This window comes from Schistocerca americana, chromosome 1 (genome assembly GCF_021461395.2).
Source record: "Schistocerca americana isolate TAMUIC-IGC-003095 chromosome 1, iqSchAmer2.1, whole genome shotgun sequence".
In the NCBI taxonomy this organism is placed as follows: Eukaryota; Metazoa; Arthropoda; class Insecta; order Orthoptera; family Acrididae; genus Schistocerca; species Schistocerca americana.
Genome location: NC_060119.1, coordinates 1,179,477,345 through 1,179,501,208, shown reverse-complemented (window position 1 = coordinate 1,179,501,208; position 23,864 = coordinate 1,179,477,345). Strand labels below are relative to the sequence as shown.

The 23,864-nt window shown below is 40.1% G+C and overlaps 1 protein-coding gene across 2 annotated transcripts in view; it reads right to left on the bottom strand.

Annotated features, from left to right (window-relative positions):
• LOC124619738 (rab GTPase-binding effector protein 1) overlaps positions 1-23,864 on the bottom strand; it is a 193,626-nt gene that overhangs the window by 82,864 nt on the left and 86,898 nt on the right. The window lies entirely within an intron of this gene.

The following is a 23,864-nucleotide window of genomic DNA, read 5'->3' as shown; positions in this document are numbered from 1 at the left end:
TTCTGAAATATTCATATAACCAAATCAGCTTTGTTATGGAATAAATACATTCCTTACAAAGATTGGGGAGGGGCATAAAAAGCACTGTCAGTCCTGCCTTGTATATAAGCTGCAATGACATGTTTTCAGGACTTATAAATATATTGCTTATTATGGAGTAAACATATCTCTTACACAGATGAACAAAAAAATGGAAAGCACTGTCAGCTCCACCTAGTATACAAGCTGCAATGACAGTTTCTGGACTAACAAGCATACTGTTTCTGTTTTGTTTACTTGAACAGTATGATGTTTACATTTAAATTTCTCTGTTATTCTTTTCTGAGTTGAAAGAGCCAGAGGAAATAAAGGTAGCCTGATATAACAACAAAAAGCCTTCTTACAGAGTGGCTACAAGTACTGTCATTCATCACTGCTGCTCCAAGGCCTGAGTGACAGAAGGATGACAACACTGGCAGCACCACGTGCAGAAAAGAGGAGTTTACTGAAGTACAAGTGAGATTTTCATGTGCGGGGTTTAGAAACATGAACATGTTGAGGTAGAACATATGTGACTGAATAAGACACCAAGAAAGAGTCCAATTGTGGTACAGGTGTAAGGGAAGCAATTGTAAAAAGTGGAGATGCTTCTTAAATATTAAAATGCACACAGTACACAATTTAAATTTTTTTTATTTACAGAGCCAAAAGGGTGTGCTTGTCCACACACACACAAATGTGCAAATAAGGAGCTAAGCTGTAATCTAGACTGCCAGAAACACTTCTTTGACCTATGTGTTTAGCAAAACAAAAATAAAATACAAACATGCTACACATGACGTATCCACAACATATTCATATATGAGTGAGAACAGCAAAGCACGATTATGCAAGAATAAATGACTAAGTAACTTAATAAATGTCGAAGATGAATTATTTATTTATAATTTCATCATAAATATTGTTCCCATAGTACGAAATAGACATTTAGGTCATGGTAAAATACGTTGTCTATGTGATACTTACTGCCATCTTTAAATGTGTGTATTACTATCACATGACCTTTGCCAGTTCAGCGTATACATAGTATTTTAAGTGTCGGCAAAAGCATACTAAAATGTCAATTAAAATGAAATACGAAAACAAATTTTGCATTAAATAGTTTGCCTACAATCTAGATTAGAGTTACTACACATTTCAAATGATGAGAATAATATTTAGTTTTTGTTAGCTGTGCCTCTAACATTTACATTATACACAGAAGAGGCTCATCAGTCTTTTACAAAATGATCATCCCTTTCCACTTTTGAAGCAAATGTCTGCATATTTAATGAAATTTGAATCATGGGCAAAACCATGAGAAATTTTAATTAAAACCAGCAACTGTACACAGGAAACTTACAATTTAAATTGTGTTCATGAGGTGTGAGTATGTTTACCAACACATACTGTCATGCTGTCGGTGCGTCTGTCTCAAGTAATTAACTGTGTTCACTTTAATTAAAGATCTGATTCCATTGCCTCTCATTGTCTAATTAAGGATGTAAATAAACGTGTAAGCAGCTCACTCGACATGCCTTGACGAGTGCTTTTACACAGTAGGTAAGAATCGTACTCAGCTGTTAGGTTTACTGGTATATGCAGCATATGTACAAACATGTTCAAAGCTCTCTACTCTTTGTGCGAAACCCAAACACTCTCATGCTGTCACATTTGGACTCTAGAGGGTTTGACAGCACCAGCCGCTGTTACCTGGCCCTGCCTCAGTATCTCCTTAAAGACTTTTGTCAAATGTCAGAACGTATTGGCCAAGCAGCCACACACTCAAGTTGCCGCGTTTAATCAAAACAGATCACATAGGTTTCTTTACTATCTGTTGTAATCACAACATCTGTAGTTTGGGTCCTCGGGACTCTGTTATGAGGTGTTCATGTACTCATTCACAATAAGTCGTACTGGGGAAACCACTGGTTTCTGGACCTGGATTATTTGCTTGTTTCATAGGTAACAGTCGAGTACCATGTATATCTATACAGCACTACTTTATATCAAAAGCAACTCGAGTGACACCAGGAAGAACATGCACTATGACAACACTACATGCAAATTGGCCTGCGATATCCCAAGAGACAGACTGACAAAAATACGATACTCACACATGACAACATGTTTAAAGTTTTTAATAAATTTCCAAAACCTGCCCAGTCCTCACACTATACTATCTTTAAAGTTCAGATTTTGCACTCATTGAAATAAAAAATGTTAATATTGGTCAGTCCAGCCATACTCGTCCTGTAAGGTAACGAAAATTTTTGAAATAAAAAAATTTATTATTAGTCAGTCTGTTCACAGTGGCCAGACACAACGGTCATGTATGTGCGAGTTGTGAATGTGTGTGTTTTCTACTTCAGAAGAAGGCCTTTGGCCGAAAGCTAAAATGTATAGCAGTCTTTCCAGTACGCCTGTCTGATAGTCAGTGTCTCCCTATACGGTGATTAGCAATCTGCCATTTCTATTACATTGTTATTTATATTAGTTAAATATTGTGAAAAAGTAGCATTAAATGTTAAATCAATGTGACACTTTTTCCCCACTCCGGCTGTTTTTTATTTAAACTTTTTCTTTGTTTCACAATTGGTTTCAACCTTTTCAACCATTTTCCAGTGATTAGCTGTACAGAAAAGCACTCTTTATTATGGTACTAACATATTGGTAACAATAAAAGACTTAACACAACTCAAACAGGAGACAGGACAAGAAACACACGCAATAAAGGGATTGTATGGCAAGAGACAGACATCAGAACATGAGATGTAGTGGATCGCTTGTAAGAAGCTGAACTGCACAAGTCAGTTACTGAATGGAAACACTATGAATAACAAAAAGTAAATGAAAGACATGAAAATAATTATGAAAGTTGCTAAAAAAATTAATGTAGCAAGTATGCGGTATTTGTTCCTGTGTGTTGTCTTGCAGCTGGCACAGTTTTTTATCAGAATTTCTGCCAGTAATGGTTTGAAAAGAGAGCACCCAGATGGCTCCACTGACGAAACGAACAGCAGTCAATTTAGTGACAAGTGGCAAGAGTATGGTTTCTCGATATTTTTAAAAATATCAACAGTTCTACCATCATATCCAACCAGAATGCATTGTCACATGAATAGCAATCTGGAGTGGGGCAAGCTAACGGGAGGGGAGGAATAGCAGGGGGAGGGGGTGGACGACAACAGCACTCCCTGGTGGGGCATTGGGGGACTACAGGGTGAGACTGCCATCTGCATCATCGGGCGGGAGGAGGGGAGGGGGGAGGAAAAAACAGGGAGCATGAAAGGAGAGGAGTACGCAAGGGGAAAGGATGAGTGGGTCATTGGCAGAGGGTGGCACACAACTAGGGTGATGGGACATGAAAAGGGAAGAGGTGACTGGACAGGGGGAGAAACTGCTGCATGGAGAGTATGGGGACAATAGGTTATCGGAAGTTGAGGCTGGGGTAATTTCGGGAGTGGAGAACTCTTTGTAAGGATAAATCCCACCTACGCAGTTCAGGGCAGGACCCAGACCCAAGCTACATGTTGTGGCACAGGGTGGTCTCCTATTCTCTTGGCCACAGTTTGGCAGTGGCCATTCATCCTGTTGGACAACTGGCTGATAGTCATACAAATATAAACAGCTGTGTAATGGCTGCAGCAGAACTGGAATACGACACTGTTGCTTTCACAGGTGGCTCAGCCTTTGGTGGGGCAATGGGGCAAAGATAACCCTGTGACAGGATGGAAAGAGTTAAGTGCTGAATGGGTGGATTGGACAGGTCTCGCATCCCTGTGGCAAGGGGCCGTGACTGGCAGTGGCATAGGGATGGACTAGGATGTTGTGGCTGTTGGGTGGGCAACAGAACAACACTACAGAAAGGGTGGAAAGGATATTGTGGGAAAGATCTTGGGTGTCCCTCATTTCAGGTCATGATAGTAGACAATCAAAAGCCCTGGTGACTGATGTGGTTCAGTTATTATACCATCATGCCCTGAAATGAGGGACATCCTATCCAAGATACTCCCCATTCCTCCTAAAGAGGTGTTGCGTTGCCAACAAAACCTCCACAACATCCTTGTCCATGCTCGTGTCACTCCTAATTCCAACACTTTGCCAAAAGAATCATATCCCTTTGGAAGACACAGGTGCAAGACCTGCTCAACCCACCCACCCAGCACTTCCTACTCCAGTCATGTCACAGTGTTATCTTATCCCATCAAAGGCTGAGCCACCGTGAAGGCAACTGTGTAATATTCCAGCTCTGACGCAGCCCTATTCACCAGCTTTCCAAACTGCTCAGATGGACATTACCCTTACAACACTTTCTCAACTCCCGAAATTATCCCAGCCTCAACCTACAGTAACCTATAACCTACTGTTGACACACATTCCACTCAACAATTTCCACCCCCTCTATCCTATCACCTCCTCCCTTTTCATGTCCCCTCACCCTCATTGTGTCCATGCTCTGCCAATGCATCTGTCCATCTCTTCCCCTTCCCTGCTTCTCTCCTTTCAAGCGCAGTCACCCCCCCCCCCCCCCACACACACACACACCACCTGACACTGCACTTGGCAGTCTCATCAGGTCACCACCTAATCCCTGCAAGCCCTGTCATACAGCACACTTGTCTCTCCACACTCGTATCCTGCTATCCTCCACCTTCCCCTGCCCATTCCACACTGCTGTTCATGTGACAGTTGCATTCTGGTCGGAGCTACTGGCGGTAGCAGCCACGTGTCCATGAGGTGTTCTTATTTGTGTGAATGTGTGTTGGTTTGATTTTGGCCAAAGCCTTCTCCAAAAAAAGAAAAACTGGCTCTGACTGAAGTTATGTGGACCTTAGTACCAAGCCTAAGTGAACTCAAGTTAACGGTTGCTTTTATGGGCCACCTGATTCCATTGTAACAATTTCAGAATCATTCATGAAAAGTCTGTACTCAGTAGTGCTGAAATACCCAGATCATTCAGTATTGGTTGAAGGTGACTTTAATCAACAGAGTATAGACTGGGACAGCTATGGATTCATTGCAGGTGGTATGGGCAGCAGCCTTGTAAAGTACTTTCGAACACGTTTTCAAAAAACGTGCTCTGAAAGACTAGTTAGACAACCCACAAGCAATTGACATATTTTAGACCTTACAGGCAAAATACAGGCTGACCTTATCAACAGTGTCAACATACTTACTCTGCAAGCCACTGTATGGTACATGGCACAGGGTGCCCTGTGCAACAACTAGTCATTTCCTTTCTTGTTCCCCTTGCAAATAGAGCGAGGGAATAACGATCGTCTAAAAGCCTGTGTATGAGCCCTAATATCTCACACTTTATCTCCATGGTCCTGATATGAAATGTACTTTGGCGACAGTAGAATCGTTCTGTGGTCTGCTTCAAATGTCAGTTCTCTACATTTACTCGATCATGTTTCTCGCAAAGAATGTTGCCTTTCCTCCGGGAATTTCCATTTAAGATTTCAAAGCATCTCCCTAACACTTGCGTGTTTTTTTAACCTACCAATAACAAATCTAGCAGCCCACCTCTGAATTGCCTCGACTCTTTCCTTTAATCTGATCAAGTGCTGATCCCAAACACTCGAGCAGTACTCAGAAATGGGTCAAATTAGAGTTATATCCAGTCTCCTTTATAGATTAACCGCATTTCCTTGAAATTCTTCCAATAATCCGAAGTTGACCATTCACCTTAACTACTACAATTTTTACATGTTCGTTCCATTTCATATTGCTTTGAACTGTTATGCCTAGATATTTGATAAATGTCTTTGTCAAGCAGCACACTACTAATGCTGTATTCACATCTTCCCAGTCATCTGCATTAACTCACAGTTTTCTATATTCTGAGCTAGCTGCTATTAATCACACCAAGTAGAAATTGTCTACATTATCTTGTATCCTAGTACAGTGACTTGACAATGACACCTTCCCGTACACCCCAGCATCATCAGCAAAGAGTTGCAGATGGCTGCTCACCCTGTCTGCCATATCATTATGTACACATACAATAACAGCAGTCCTATCACACTTCCATAAGGCACTCCTGATGATGAAGATTGAGACAGTAATTAGTCATTATGATATCATCATGACAATGGTCACTAAAAATAGTAACTCCATCAAGAAGGCTAGGAGAGTATTTATGCTAGAAAAACCAGCTAAGCAGTTGATAGCATCCTACTTAGACAATGGGTGGCTATCATTCAGCTCCATTATGACAGACACATAGGAACGATAGCCAATGTGCCAAGTAAGTGGATTAAGGATGGAAAGGACCCTCCTTGACTTAATAACCAAATCTGGGGAATGCTGCGGTCTCAGAGATTATTACAATACCAGTTAAAAAAGAATGTGTAAATGTCAACAGGCAAAGGTTAACAGAAATTTGTGTGTCTGTAAGATAATAGCGCAAAGCAAATCAACAACTTCCACCACCATAGCTGGGTGGAAGAAGTTGAAGAGAGCCCGAGAAAATTTTGGTCACCTTTAAAATCACAAAGCATCAAAGGCTTCTATCCAGTCACTCATTGACCAGTCTGGAATGGATATAGAACATGGATAGCTGAAGTTTTGAATTTCATGTTTAAGAACTCATTCATGCTGGAGAACCGTACGTACATACCATTGTTTGACTGTCCCACAGACTTCCAAATTGTGCACATAGAAATAGGCATCTCTGTAATAGAGAAGCAACTGAAAGGGTTCAAAACAAATAAGTTGCCAGGTGCAAATGGAATCCCAATTTTATTTTACTTCACTTGCATTTATCGAAAATCACTTGCCTGGCCCAAAGTTCCAAGTGACTGGAAAAAGCACAGGTGAACTCCTGTGTATGAAAATGGTAGAAGAACGGACCTGCAAAATTGCAGGCCAATATCATTAACATTGGTTTGCTGTAGAATGCTTGAACATATCCCGAGTTTGAATGTAATAAATTTCCTGGGGGACAGAAAGGTTCCTCTCCACAAATCAGCAAGGATTTAGAAAGCATCACTCATGTAGAACTCAGCGTGCCCTTTCCTCTCATAATATCCTACAAACCATGGATGGAGGGGAACAGGAAGATTCCATACTTCTAGATTTCTGTAGGACCTGGATAAACTGAAAAACCAGAGGTTGTACAGAGTTTCAGTGAGAGCATAAGGGAACAATTGACAGGAATGGGGGAAAGAAGTATAGTAGAAGAAGAATGGGTAGCTATGAGGAATGAAGTAGTGAAGGCAGCAGACGATCATGTAGGTAAAAAGACGAGGGCTAGTAGAAATCCTTGAGTAACAGAAGAAATATTGAATTTAATTGATGAAAGGAGAAAACATAAAAATGCAGTAAATGAAGCAGGCAAAAAGGAATACAAACGTCTCAAAAATGAGATCGACAGGGAGTGCAAAATGGCTAAGCAGGGATGGCTAGAGGACAAATGCAAGGATGTAGAGGCTTATCTCACTAGGGGTAAGATAGATACTGCCTACAGGAAAATTAAAGATACCTTTGGAGGAAAGAGAGCCACTTGAATGAATATCAAGAGCTCAGATGGAAACCCAGTTCTAAGCAAAGGAGGGAAAGCACAAAGGTGGAAGGAGTATATAGAGGGTCTATACAAGGGCGACGTACTTGAGGACAATATTATGGAGATGGAAGAGGATGTAGATGAAGATGAAATGGGAGATATGATACTGCGTGAAGAGTTTGACAGAGCACTGAAAGACCTGAGTCGAAACAAGGCCCCGGGAGTAGACAACATTCCATTAGAACTACTGACGGCCTTGGTAGAGCCAGTCCTGACAAAACTCTACCACCTGGTGAGCAAGATGTATGAGACAGGCGAAATACCCTCAGACTTCAAGAAGAATATAATAATTCCAATCCCAAAGAGAGCAGGTGTTGACAGATGTGAAAGTTACCGAACTATCAGTTTAATAAGTCACAGCTGCAAAATACTAACACAAATTCTTTACAGATGAATGGAAAAACTGGTAGAAGCCAACCTCGGGGAAGGTCAGTTTGGATTCCGTAGAAATATTGGAACACGTGAGGCAATACTGACCTTACGATTTATCTTAGAAGAAAGATTAAGGAAAGGCAAACCTACGTTTCTAGCATTAGTAGACTTAGAGAAAGCTTTTGACAATGTTGACTGGAATACTCTCTTTCAAATTCTGAAGGTAGCAGGGATAAAATACAGGGAGCGAAAGACTATTTACAATTTGTACAGAAACCAGATGGCAGTTATAAGAGTCGAGGGGCATGAAAGGGAAGCAGTGTTTGGGAAGGGAGTGAGACAGGCTTGTAGTCTCTCCCCGATGTTATTCAATCTGTATATTGAGCAAGCAGTAAAGGAAACAAAAGAAAAATTCGGAGTAGGTATTAAAATCCATGGAGAAGAAATAAAAACTATGAGGTTCGCCGATGACATTGTAATTCTGTCAGAGACAGTAAAGGACTTGGAAGAGCAGAATGGACAGTGTGTTGAAAGGAGGATATAAGATGAACACCAACAAAAGCAAAATGAGGATAATGGAATGTAGTCGAATTAAGTCGGGTGATGCTGAGAGAATTAGACTAGGAAATGAGACACTTAAAGTAGTAAAGGAGTTTTGCTATTTGGGGAGCAAAATAACTGATGATGGTCAAAGTAGAGGAGATATAAAATGTAGACTGGCAATGGCAAGAAAGCCTTTCTGAAGAAGAGAAATTTGTTAACATCGAGTATAGATTTAAGTGTCAGGAAGGCACTTCTGAAAGTATTTGTATGGAGTGTAGCCATGTATGAAAGTGAAACATGGACAATAAATAGTTTAGACAAGAAGAGAATAGAAGCTTTCGAAATGTGGTGCTACAGAAGAATGCTGAAGATTAGATGGGTAGATCACATAACTAATGATGAGGTATTGAATAGGATTGGGTAGAAGAGAAATTTGTGGCACAACTTGACTAGAAGAAGGTATCGGTTGGTAGGACATGTTCTGAGGCATCAAGGGATCACCAATTTAGTATTGGAAGGCAGTGTGGAGGGTAAAAATCATAGAGGGAGACCAAGAGATGAATACACCGAGCAGATTCAGAAGGATGTAGGTTGCAATAAGTACTGGGAGATGAAGAAGCTTGCACAGGATAGGGTAGCATGGAGAGCTGCATCAAACCAGTCTCAGGACTGAAGACAAAAATTTGAGAAGCAATCAGTGGCTGTTTCTTGATGATGGTGATGTGTATGAGGTGTCATCACTGAGTGACTGTAGGATGATACAAGATGACTTGGACAAAATTTCCAGTTGGTTTAACAAATAGCAGCTTGCTCTAAATGAAGAAAAATTTAAGTTAAAGTAAACAAGTGAAAAAAACAAACCCATAATGTTCTAATACAGCGTTAGTAGGGTACCACGGTCGCAGGTTTGAATCCTGCCTCCGGCATGGATGTGTGTAAGGTCCTTAGGTTAGTTAGGTTTAAGTAGTTCTAAGTTCTACGGAACTGATGACCTCAGAAGTTAAGTCCCATAGTGCTCAGAGCCATTTGAACCATTTTTGAACATAAATTAAATATTTAGGCCTAATGTTGAAAAGTGATACGAAATGGAACGAGCATGTGAGGAATATAGAAGGGAAGCAGATTGGTTAACTTCGGTTTATTGGGAGAATATCAGGGAAGTGTTATTCATCGGTAAATGAGACCATGTGTACAACAGTAGTGTGACCCATCCTTGAGTACTGCTACAGTGTTTGAAATCCGCAGCAGATTGGATTAAAGGAAGACATCGAAGCAATTCACACGTGGGCTGTCAGATTTGTCACCGGTAGGTTAGAACAACATGCGAGTATTGTGGACATGCTTCGTGAACTCATGTTGATATCCCTGTAGGGAAAATGACATTCTTTTCGTAGAACATCAGTGAATAAATTTAGAAAACTGGTATTTGCAGCTTACTGCAGAACGATTATACTGCCATCAACATATATTTCATGTAAGCACCATAGAGATAAGATATAAGAAGCGAGGGCTCGTACAGAGGCTTTCAGACAGTCTTCATTCTCTTGTTCTATTTGCAAGAAGAACAGGAAAGGCAATGACTGGTAATGCCACATGGTACTACCCTCCACCATGCACTGTTGCTGTAACGTGCAGCAACAGGATGGAGTTGCAAGTTTAGACGATCTGTGAAATTCTGTAGATTCATGTTGCACATTAAAAGGAATGTGTAAACAAGCACTAACTCCTACAGTAACTTTAAAATTTTCATGTACGCCTTTGTAATCATTCTGAGTTACACTTGACTTCATACCCATAATTAAAACACACACACACGCGCACGCGCACGCACACACACACACACACACACACACACACACACACACACACACACACACACACACACACACACACACACACACACACCCCAGAAAGACCCTCTTATAAAATCATTTGAGCAGTTTATTAGCTTATATACCATACTTACCTGAGTATAAGAAGACCTCCCTTTTTCTAAGAGGCCACCTTCAGAAAAATTAATGTTTAGCATACTCTGACTAATCAAAATTACAAGCTCTTTTATTGATAAACAGTACCTGCCAAAAAGTTAACATTATACTTATTCTAAACTTACACCCTTTATTGATTGTCTACATTTTGATGATAAGATGTACAACAAATAAAAACAAATGTTTAAAATTAATTTTCAGACTTTTCTTTTCCACCTTTTTTGCTTACTAACCCTGCAGTCTGTGGTATCACTATTTTTAATCATCATCATCATCATCCTAATAACAGCACTGTAAAATTTATATCCTCATTGTCACAAATATCTGGCCATTTCTTTCGAATATGTTGCTATCCCTGAGGTGACCCCACCCCACCCCCAAAGACATATCGGATTTTGTTTCTATACTGACATGATAAGGTTAGTATGTCTCTTGCTTCCAAACATATCATCTCACTGCCACTTTCTTACTGGCTGTGTAGAACCAGCTGTCACATCTCCTTTCATTCCCACCATACGTCAAAGCAAGCATTACAACAAGAAACACCTTAGTACGCCACTAGCCCATATCTAGATTTCTACCGTCTCATGCAGAAATGCATACTATTGTTGGGTATTTGCTCGATTTTGAAGTCTGTTCAATTCAGAGTACAAATGGATTCAGGCAAACTGCATGATAAAGTTGGTTCTATTCATAAAAAGCCAAAGTACATGGTATACATTCCCATGATTGGCAACACAACGAAATTTGCTGCATGCTCACAGCTTCTCTCAATCATCTTAGCCAAGCTGGTGTCATTGTTCCCCTTCCATATTGCTGAGCTTGAGCAACTGTGAAAATTAGACTGCAATGTCTTCTAGTGTGGTGGTTATATGTAACAACAACAACAACAACGATCTAAATAAATGATCACATTTACAATTCAGTCCCATCCTTGAACTTCCACTCATTCTGTGGTCTAGTAACACCTGTTGGTACTATCTCCACAACTGGTCCTACCACTGTAATTTATTCTTGAGATAACAGTTACAGTCAGTTTAGTATGATTTACTTCCTTTGTTAGAAGGTTCATTCTGGATTAATTTTCGTTTTTTGTTTCAACTGAATGTCACCATGTTCTACAGCTGAGCTGTATTCTAATATGTGAACAGTGACCGAATTTCTTATTTGCAACCCCTTAGTAAATCATTACAGTCTTTCATAACCAAATAAAATACTGGTCTGGGTTCTGAATCAACTAATACATTACTAAGCCTGCCTTGTGCAAATCCCAAATAGCCTTGTCATAAATGATTTACTTATGAAATTTCATTCCACTGGAGGATGAGCAACAGTATGGTGTTCCTGTGACTGCATACCCAATCCAAATAAGCAGTCACTGATTGATGGTAAGTGATGATTCTCTGAGCTGAAGGGAGAGGTGGCTGAACCTTAAACTGGAAATCCATGAAATTGGAGCAGTTGTGATGGACCAAAGTCCTAAGACCTATACCTGAGGCATCTAACAATATAAAATGCCACGAGTGCTTCAGTCTTGTGGCTTTTTTTTCATTAATGATAAAGTCCAGAAACCTATCCACACTTTTAAAAGGAACAACAATGTCTCTCAACCACAATATTTGAAAGTTAAAAAATACATTGTGAGTGGGGGTAAAAATCAACACAATCAAAACACACTAAATTTTTTTTTTTATGTCTGCCCCACCCTGTCAATCGTCAGCTGTAGCAGATGACTGATCTTCAAGAATTTGAAACAGGAGCAGAAGAATGCAAAATTAGCAATATGTGAAGAAAACTGAATAGAATCGTCACAAATGTTAAATTTCTTGACAGATAAAAAAATAAATAAATAAATAAATAAAAAAATCAAAACTCTGTCATTGGGGACATCATACTCTTGCTTAAAACAACCCGACAGAATGTAGCCCTACCAATATCCAAATAAAATGGGATGGAAAGATAAGACCACAGAAACAATTGGAATAAAAACAAGCATAAGCCCATTTTTGCAGCTGCTTTAAAATATAATGCCTCCATATGTTATTTTACACTAAAGTAAAAAAATATGTATGCTAGGTGATGTAGGCTTACGAACACTAGCTGTATAGTGGCTTTGAACAGGGTGTGATTATCATAGCACCTCAACATATACTGAAGGTGGAAATGAAGCTGTCAAGAGTCAAACCTATGTAAGGAACCGGTTGACCATGAACTCAATATTTTTCCCTGATCAACTGGTTAACCAAGCTAATACCACAATATTATGAGAAGGAAAGTTGCCACTCACCATATAGTTGAGATGCTGAGTCCTTCATTTCTTTGCCTGATAATAGATAGTCGAAATCATGGCAAAGGAGGTAGTTCAGGTGCTCTAGTCCAGTATGATACTTAGTTATGAGGTGGATGCACCTTCATAGTTGGTGCTTGTGGTGACCGAAGGATTAGGTGTGTACGAGGACATGGCACAAGAAATCAGTTTCCAGACTAGGTTTGCGGGACAGTGCATGCTTGTGAAGGTCTTTTGAAGACTTTCAGAATACTGGGCAAGGGAATTCCTGTCACAGCAAATAATACACTGTCCACAGGTGGCCAGGCTAAATGGGAATAATATTTAGGTGTGGAAGGGGCAAGAGCTGCCAAAATGTGGGAACTGAGTTGTTAATGGGCCTGAAATGGCTAGTAATATGGATAAGCCATCATAGCGGTGGAGGGTAAAACCAGGAAGGTGGGACACTGGGCTGAGGGGTACCAGGTGAAGCAGGTAAGAGAGAAGGTATTGTGGTTTTGGAGGAATGAGGATAGGATGTCTGGTCCTGAGTCCAGATCACGAATACATCATCAGTGAACCTGAACCAGACGCGAGGTTGGAATTTTGGGAGGCTATGAAGGTTTCCTCTAGATGACCTATAAACGGACTGGCATAGGAGGGTGCCATTTGAAGTGTCCATAGCTCTTACCTTCTTGCATTCCTACACCCAACATTTGCTGCCTCCCTCCAGGCCAGCAGCTACCCCTTATCAAGCCCTCCCCCGTCTTTTCCTCCTCCTGCCCACCCCATCCACCATAAGGCCTCACACTAGTCCACGTGGCAAACCCCAGTCCCAGCACTGTTCAGCCACCACACACACCACAGGGTATGTCCACTGTGTGTGTGTGTGTGTGTGTGTGTGTGTGTGTGTGTGTGTGTGTGTGTGTGTGTGTGTTTGTTTTTGTCTGGCTGTAATTCGAGTCACAACTAATAAAAATAAGTACTTATCATTCTTATTACTACTATTCATCTGTTATGCACATTTTCTTGGTAAAATCTCTCTTAAAAAAAAAAAAAAAAAGTAAAATGCAATGGCTTGGATTAGAATATGAGAAAAACTGACTGTTTATGAATGGAGCAATTAAATGAGCCAAACAGCAAGTATGTATTGCTAGACATCACACAAAAATTTAAAACTTTTGTCACATGTTCTATTGGCCAAAATGGAGAGCAGGTCAGATCATAGATTGAGACCTGGTGTTGTATTTGGGAAGACAACTTTACTATAAGTTAGAGAATATATTTCTGACACCTTACACTTACATATATGCCACAGAGGAACTTTCAAAGCATTTTTCTTATATGTTACAGAGATTACATTGTTAATATTTGTGTGACGTGTTAATTTTATGTACACTGAGTTGCCATCTTTAATTCTGGCCTTGTTGGCTATGGATTAACAATGCAAGTAATTGTTTGTATTGCTCTTGATTTTCCAGTGAGGTGCAGTCCTTGGGCCGGCCGCAGTGGTCTAGCGGTTCTAGGCGCGCAGTCTGGAACCGCGCGACTGCTACGGTCGCAGGTTCGAATCCTGCCTCGGGCATGGATGTGTGTGATGTCCTTAGGTTAGTTAGGTTTAAGTAGTTCTAAGTTCTAGGGGACTGATGACCACAGTAGTTAAGTCCCATAGTGCTCAGAGCCACTTGAACCATTTTGCAGTCCTTGATGAACATAACCAACATGGATTCAGAAAATATCGTCCTTGTGCAACACAGCTAGCTCTTTTTTCCCATGAAATAATGAGTGCTGTCGACAAGGGTTCTCCGATCGACTCCACATTCCTGGACTTCCAGATGGCTTTTGATACCGTTCCTCACAAGCGACTATTAATCAAATTGTGTGCATATGGAGTATCGTCTCAGTTGTGTGACTGGAGTCACGATTTCCTCTCAGAGAGGTCACAGTTCATAATGACAGACGGTAAATCATCGAGTAGAACAGAAGTGATATCTGACGTTCCCCAAGGTAGTGTCATAGGCCCTCTGCTGTTCATGGTTTACATAAATGATCTAGGTGCTAATCTGAGCAGCCCCCTTAGATTGTTTGCAGATGATGCTGCAATTTATCGTCTAGTAAAATCATCAGACGATCAATTCCAATTACAAAATGATCTACAGAGAATTTCTGTATGGTGCGAAAAGTGGCAATTGGCACTAAACAAAGAAAAGTGCAAGGTCATCCACATGTGTACTAAAAGAAATCCGGTAAATTTTGGGTATACGATAAATCACACAAATCTAAGGGCTGTCAATTTGACTAAATATCTAGGAATTACAATTACGAGCAACTTAAATTGGAAAGACCACATAGATAATATTGTGGGGAAGGCGAAACAAAGACTGCGCTCTGTTGGCAGAAAACTTAGATGATGCGACAGACCCACTAAAGAGACAGCCTACATTACACTTGTCCGTCCTCTGCTGGAATATTGCTGCATGGTGTGGGATCCTTCCCAGGTAGGATTGACCAAGGACATCCAAAAAGTGCAAAGAAGGGCAGCCCGTTTCATGTTATCGCACAATAGGGGTGAGAGTGTCACTGATATGATATGCGAGTTGAGGTGGCAGTCACTGAAGAAAAGGCAGTTTTCTTTGTGGCAAGATCTATTTGCGAAATTTCAGTCACCAACTTTCTTTTCCGAATGCGAAAATATTTTGTTGACACCCACCTACGTAGGGAGAAATGGTCGTCATAATACAATAAGAGAAATCAGAGCGCGAATGGAAAGATTTAGGTGTTCCTTTTCCCACACGCCATTTGAGAGTGGAATGGTAGAAAAGTAGTACGAAAATGGTTCGATGAACCCTCTGCCAGGCACTTAAGTGTGAATTGCAGAGTAACCATGAAGATGTAGATGTAGAAACACAATATTATGGCACCACACCTTGCTGTCACCTTCAGGTATTGAGTAGGAGGGGGGGGGGGGGGGGGGGTCACGACCACTGGATGCTGCGCATGAACTCTGGTCCCTCAGTGTTTCTGCCAGCACTATCTGGCACAGATGTCACTTTCAGTCGCCATTGTACCTTCAGTCAGCTGAGTGCTGTGTCCCGCACTTACTGAGAGTGAACCTACTACACCCATTGATCAGGCAGCTGCACACTATTACCCCAATACCACCCTTTAAGACACAACCCCTAATGACAAAGTTTGTCTTAGAACTTCAGTTTGTTGATATTTCATGGAGTCTCCTGCAGCTATCCAGTGGTATATAATGGTGGAATGTTTGGTATGGTTGAATTCAGTGGCTCTCCAGTGCTCCTGGCAATCCTTGATTCAACCGTCTACTGTCTGTCCGATATGTGCCTTACCACATTTTCACAGAATAAAAAATACATTTAATGTTAAGTTGAGGAAGGATTCTGGCTATTTTATTTGATACTTAGCCAGCACTTGATGGTCTTCCTTTTTACCCTGTTGGGAGGGTTCCCTTTTAATTATTGTCTGCTGGATTGCCACAAAAATTTTACATTTTGCAATTATACTCTGACAGTAGAAGTAGTAACCTTCTGCCAGGCACTTTATTGTGAGTAGCAGAGTAATCGTGTAGCTGTAGATGTGGACACCATAAACTCTGTACATTTCACTCAACAGATGCAAGAATTATGCCCTTGTAACTCCGACCTTGTAGTGAGCTTTGATGTAGTCTCCCTCTCTGCCAAGATGTCACTTTCTGACTGCCTCAATGTGATCAGGGAGAGTTCAGCACACTGTGACTAAATTCTTTGAATTTGTCCTAACATCTATATTATCTCTTTTCAATGGCAGCTGTTGTTAACTAACAAATTGTGCCTTTGTTGGGTGCATTCTTTCACCATTACTGTCGAACTTAGTCATAGAAGATTTAGAAGACAAAGCTCTGGAAAAAGCTGCACTGAACCCTACATGCTTCGTTAGATGTTGATGACATTTCTTGTGTGTCTACATTGGTGTTAAAAGGTTCAAGACTTCTCCACCATTTTAAGATTCTCCACCCCAGCATCAAGCGCACCACTGGAAGAGAATTGTGCACTCACATTTTTGGTCATCCTGGTCAAATGCAAGTTCCCAGCTACCATCATCCCTCATAGTGTGATGGTATCTTATGTACACTGATCTCATATGAAGAAAGCCTAGAAATTAAAATCTACCTCCTTAAAAGGGTGTATTCAAGAAAGAATAAAGTAAGATTCACATCAAGTAAGAGACAAGTTTGCATGCCTTAAAACAGAAGGTATAGGCCTGCAAACACAACACGAGGAGAATAAAACAATGGCATACCTGCCATATGATGGCAAAGTATTGAATAAAATCAGCTGAATGCTGACTTGGTATGACATTAGATGTGTTACCAACACACCTCTGAAAATGAGAGTACTATTAGGTATTGAGATAGGAGACTCAGGGCTCTGTAAATCAACTGGCCATCACATTCTGTGTAAATATGATAAGACATACATTGAGCAAACTATACAGACAATTGAAGAAAAGTGTGATGAGCACAGAAAACATACCAAATTTAACAAATCCATAAAAATCTTCCAATGAACAAACTGAAGTGCCAAGACAAACCCTATCACTACAAATTATGTCTTAATGGAGGATGTCTGTATACCAGTGACCAACAACTCGATAAATACGGACAGTGGTTAAGTCTCAGTGAAACGTGGGAACCAGCACTCAGCCAACTGAGGTCAAAACAACCCACCATCAACACTCTATCCAGCAGATTGGCAGCAAGGGAAGAGATTGATGGTAATAAGAGTATAAATGAGGAAAAACCTGAAGATTACAACAAGATACACTATCAAAATATAAAGTAGGTAAGTTCAGTCAGCACCTAAGTATTACAAATATGCTTCACAAACTCTAATGGGAATCCCTGTAGCAAAAACGACATTCTTTTTGCGAGGTATTGTTTAGGAAATTTAGAGAAACAGCATTTGAGGTCAAGTGCAGAAAGATTTTATTGCTGGCAACATACATTTCACATAAGGACCATAAAGATGAGAAAAATTAGGGCTAGTAAGGAGGCTTATCAACAGTTATTTTTCTCCTTGCTCAATTTGCCCCCCCCCCCCCAAACCCCCCACCCCCACTCGACCACCACCATTTGTAAGCGGAACTGGAAAGGATGGCTTGTGGAGTATGTATGTAGGTGTAGATACCTGTTTCTGACACACACACACACACACACACACACACACACACACACACACACACACACACACTTCGACAGAAAATTAAACACTGAAAGACACAAAAAAGTTTACCTAATTACTACATACAATTAATAACACTAAATGTCACATTCAGACACATGAATAGCTCTAAAACTCTTATTTCAAGGAATAGTGTGTGCTGTTCACAATTTTAAGACTTCAAAGAAAAATTATTACATCATGCAGAGAAACAGCCCAAAAGAAATGTAACAAGAAAACATTTTCAAAGTGGTGAGAGTATAGTTTTAAATAGATTTTTTAAATTCTGTAAAAGCACTAATTTAACAGCCTTAAAGATCTAGTAAAAGGAGAAATGTAAGATGCAACAGTACAGTTAAGGCTAGAGCCCATTCTTGGCTGGTATGAAAGACATACTTTTCTGTACGTGTGAATTCTTTAAAGCAGTAATACAAATCAAGTGAGAAACTTAACATAAATAAAGAGCATGCTTCACAAACAGAACAAAGTTGGGCCACAGAACATATAAACTTCAAAAAAGGAACAGACCCTTTGCAAAGAGTATCTTAATCATTATAAATTTAATCTACTCAAATAAAAAGTACTGTGGCAACATCTGTTAAAATGGATACATATGCAACACAGTCTAAAAAAAGCATGCAGTCACATGTTTGTACAAACACATATATATGTAGGTAGGCAACAAACTACCAGATCATAGCCTTGTTTTCTTTTTCTGATACTGTTACTGGCTCCAGTGTGATACTAATCCATAAATCCTTCACCAAAGAAGATGGAGTAAATATTCCAGGATTCAAATCAAGAACCACTGCCAATGTAAGTAACTTAGATACCCTCAGTGTAGCGAAGCTGCTTAAATCACTTAGTAAAGGCAAGGCCTCCAATCCAAACCATATACCAATCAGGTTCCTTTCAGAGTATGCTGATACAACAGCCCCATACTTTAGCAATCATATACTACCACTCGCTAGTCAAAGATCCTTACTTAAAGACTGGAATTCTCAGAGGTCATATCAATACCAAAGAAAGGAAATAGGAGTAATTTACAGGCCCTTACTGCTACCATCCTCCCCCCCCATTAACCATGGACCTTGCCGTTGGTGGGGAGGCTTGCATGCCTCAGCGATACAGATAGCCATACCGTAGGTGTAACCACAACGGAGGGGTATCTGTTGAGAGACCAGACAAACGTGTAGTTCCTGAAGAGGGGCAGCAGCCTTTTCAGTAGTTGCAAGGGCAACAGTCTGGTGATTGACTGATCTGGCCTTGTTACACTAACCAAAACGGCCTTGCTGTGCTGGTACTGCGAACGGCTCAAAGCAAGGGGAACCTACAGCCGTAATTTTTCCCGAGGGCATGCAGCTTTACAGTATGGTTAAATGATGATGGCGTACTCTTGGGTAAAATATTTCGGAGGTAAAATAGTCCCCAATTCGGATCTCCGGGCGGGGACTACTCAAGAGGATGTCGTTATCAGGAGAAAGAAAACTGGCTTTCTACGGATCGGAGTGTGGAATGTCAGATCCCTTAATTGGGCAGGTAGGTTAGAAAATTTAAAAAGGGAAATGGATAGGTTAAAGTTAGATATAGTGGGAATTAGTGAAGTTCGGTGGCAGGAGGAACAAGACTTTTGGTCAGGTGAATACAAGGTTATAAATACAAAATTAAATAGGGGTAATACAGGAGTAGGTTTAATAATGATTAAAAATAGGAGTACGGGTAAGCTACTACAAACAGCATAGTGAACGCATTATTGTGGCCAAGATAGATATGAAGCCCACGCCTACAACAGTAGTACAAGTTTATATGCCAACTAGCTCTGCAGATGACAAAGAAATTGAAGAAATGTATGATGTATAAAAGAAATTATTCAGATAGTGAAGGGTGACGAAAATTTAATAGTCACGGGTGACTGGAATTCGGTAGTAGGAAAAGGGAGAGAAGGAAACATAGTAGGTGAATATGGATTGGGGCTAAGAAATGAAAGAGGAAGCCGCCTGGTAGAATTTTGCACAGGGCACAACTTAGTCATATCTAACACTTGGTTCAAGAATCATAAAAGAAGGCTGTATACATGGAAGAAGCCTGGAGATACTAAAAGGTATCAGATAGATTATATAATGGTAAGACAGAGATTTAGGAACAAGGTTTTAAATTGTAAGACATTTCCAGGGGCAGATGTGGACTCTGACCACAATCTATTGGTTATGACCTGTAGATCAAAACTGAAGAAACTGCAAAAAGGTGGGAATTTAAGGAGATGGGACCTGGATAAACTGAAAGAACCAGAGATTGTACAGAGTTTCAGGGAGAGCATAAGGGAACAACTGACAGGAATGGGGGACAGAAATACAATAGAAGAAGAATGGGTAGCTTTGAGGGATGAAGTAGTGAAGGCAGCAGAGGATCATGTAGGTAAAAAGATGAGGGCTAGTAGAAATCCTTGGGTGACAGAAGATCTATTGAATTTAATTGATGAAAGGAGAAAATATAAAAATGCAGTAAATGAACAGACAAAAAGGAATACAAACGTCTCAAAAATGATATCGACAGGAAGTGCAAAATGGCTAAGCAGGGGTGGCTAGAGGACAAATGTAAGGATGTAGAGGCTTATCTCACTAGGGGTAAGATTGATACTGCCTACAGGAAAATTAAAGAGACCTTTGGAGATAAGAGAATCACTTGCATGAACATCAAGAGCTCAGATGGAAACCCAGTTCTAAGCAAAGAAGAGAAAGCAGAAAGGTGGAAGGAGTATATAGAAGGTCTATACAAGGGCGATGCACTTGAGGACAATATTATGGAAATGGAAGAGGATGTAGACGAAAATGAAATGGGAGATAAGATACTGTGTGAAGAGTCTGACAGAGCACTGAAAGACCTGAGTTGAAACAAGGCCCCCGGAGTAGACAACATTCCATTGGAACTACTGACAGCCTTGGGAGAGCCAGTCCTGACAAAACTCTACCATCTGGTGAGCAAGATGTATGAAACAGGCGAAATACCCTCAGACTTAAAGAAGAATACAATAATTCCAATCCCAAAGAAAGCAGGTGTTGACAGATGTGAAAATTACTGAACTATCAGTTTAATACGTCACAGCTGCAAAATACTAACGCGAATTCTTTACAGATGAATGGAAAAACTAGTAGAAGCCGACCTTGGGGAAGATCAGTTTGGATTCCGTAGATATGTTTTGAACACATGAGGTAATACTGACCCTACGACTCATCTTAGAAGCTAGATTAAGGAAGGGCAAAGCTACGTTTCTAGCATTTGTAGACGTAGAGAAACTTTTGACAATGTTGACTGGAATACTCTTTTTCAAATTCTGAAGGTGGCAGGGGTAAAATACAGGGAGCGAAAGACTATTTACAATTTGTACAGAAACCAGATGGCAGTTATAAGAATCGAGGAGCATGAAAGGGAAGCGGTGGTTGGGAAGGGAGTGAGACAGGGCTGTAGCCTATCCCCAATGTTATTCAATCTGTATATTGAGCAAGCAGTGAAGGAAACAAAAGAAAAATTCGGAGTAGGTATTAAAATCCATGGAGAAGAAATAAAAACTTTGAGGTTCGCCGATGACATTGTAATTCTGTCAGAGACAGCAAAGGACTTGGAAGAGCAGTTGAAAAGAATGGATAGTGTCTTGAAGGGGGGATATAGGATGAGCATCAACAAAGGCAAAACGAGGATAATGGAATGTAGTCGAATGAAGTCGGGTGATGCTGAGGGAAATAGATTAGGAAATGAGACACTTAATGTAGTAAAGGAGTTTTGCTATTTGGGGAGCAAAATAACTGATATGGTCGAAGTAGAGAGGATATAAAATGTAGACTGGCAATGGCATGGAAAACGTTTCTGAAGAAGAGAAATTTGTTAACATCGAGTATAGATTTAAGTGTCAGGAAGTCGTTTCTGAAAGTATTTGTATGGAGTGTAGCCATGTATGGAAGTGAAACATGGACGATAAATAGTTTGGACAAGAAGAGAATAGAAGCTTTTGAAATGTGGTGCTACAGAAGAATGCTGAAGATTAGATGAGTAGATCACATAACTAATGAGGAAGTATTGAATAGGATTGGGGAGAAGAGAAGTTTGTGGTACAACTTGACTAGAAGAAGGGATCGGTTGGTAGGACATGTTCTGAGACATCGAGGGATCACCAGTTTAGTATTGGAGGGCAACGTGGAGGGTAAAAATCGTAGAGGGAGACCAAGAGATGAATACACTAAGCAGATTCAGAAGGATGTAGGTTGCGGTAGGTATTGGGAGATGAAGAGGCTTGTACAGGATAGAGTAGCATGGAGAGGTGCATCAAACCAGTCTCAGGACTGAAGACCACAACAACAACACTGCTAACATCAATTTGCAGTAGGATTTTGGAACATGTAATGTGTTCGAAAAATTATGTATCACCTCAAAGAAAATTATTTACTGTCAAATAGCCAACACGGATTCAGAAAATATTGTTCTTGTGAAACACAACTAGCTTTTGGCATGGCGTAATGAGTGTTATCAACAGGGGACATCATTCCTCACAAGCAAATTCTAATCAAACTGTGTGGCTATGGAATATCACCTCATATGCGCATCTGTATTTGTGACTTTCATTCCAGAAAGGTCGTAGTTTGCCTGAACTGACAGAAAATCATCGAGTAAAACAGAAGTAATATCTGGTATTCCCCAAGGATGTGTTACAGAACTTCTACTGTTCACGATCTACATAAAAAATTTAACAGAGTATCTGAGCAGCCCTCGTTAGATTGTCTGCAGATGACACTGTCATGTAAAGTCATCAGATGATCAAAACAAATTGCAAATTATTCAGACAAGATATCTGTATGGCACAAAAAGTGGTAATTTACTCTAATAATGAACAGTGTGAAGTCATCCAAATGAGTACTAAAAGGAATTTGCTAATTTTCAGTTAGAGGAGAAAACAAGCAAATATAAAGGCTGTACATTCAACTATATAATTAGGGATTACAGTTACGAATAACAAACTGGAACAATTATGAATAACAAATCGGAGAACTGCTGTGATTTGAAGGTTCCACATCAAATAGGATTGACGGAGGACATAGAAAAAGTTCAAAGAAGGGCAGCAAAATAGGGAAGAGCATACTGTGGATATAATACATGAACTGGGGTGGCAATCATTAAATTAAAGGCAATTTTCATTGCGGCAGGATCTACTCACGAAATTTCTATCACCAACTTTGTCCTATACTGAGTATAGCAATGCTTTTGCGTTATTTAATTGCAGCTGTTGTTTTATAAACATTTGAGTTACAATATTTCAAACTGTTTTACAGGATTTTTTAATATGTTGTGTACCCCTTGACCCCTCCCCTTCCCTTAATTGTGGCATGGTGATCTACAATGTTAGTTATTTACAGAAAACAACTTTATATTCATACAACTACAGAATGTCTTATGTGCGGTATCTTAAGTGTGCCAACTTTAATCAGTTTCCTTACAACCCTCTAGTAATTTATAAAATTTTAACTTTTATTAAATATTTATAATCTTTTACTCATAGTAGCCACTTGCGTGCTGTAAGTTGTAAATAAAACAAAAGATTTGTTTGTTAACTGACAGCTGGCTCCAGTGCCAATCAGTCCGCTTTTCCAGTGGATTAGAAAAAACTAACACATTGTTTTGTAAAGTAAGACCTTTTGCAAAACATTGTAAATAACTCCCATACTGACTAATGAAATTATTTTATACGTAGTAATGATGAAAATTGTTATTGTAAAGAAAAACACATTGCAGTGTGCACCATGCACCCAGTGCCGCCTGGTGGTCTAGTCCACTTGGCTCCCAAAATTATCACTTGGTATCAGTTTGGGCCATCATAACATGCCTCTTATCGATGGTGA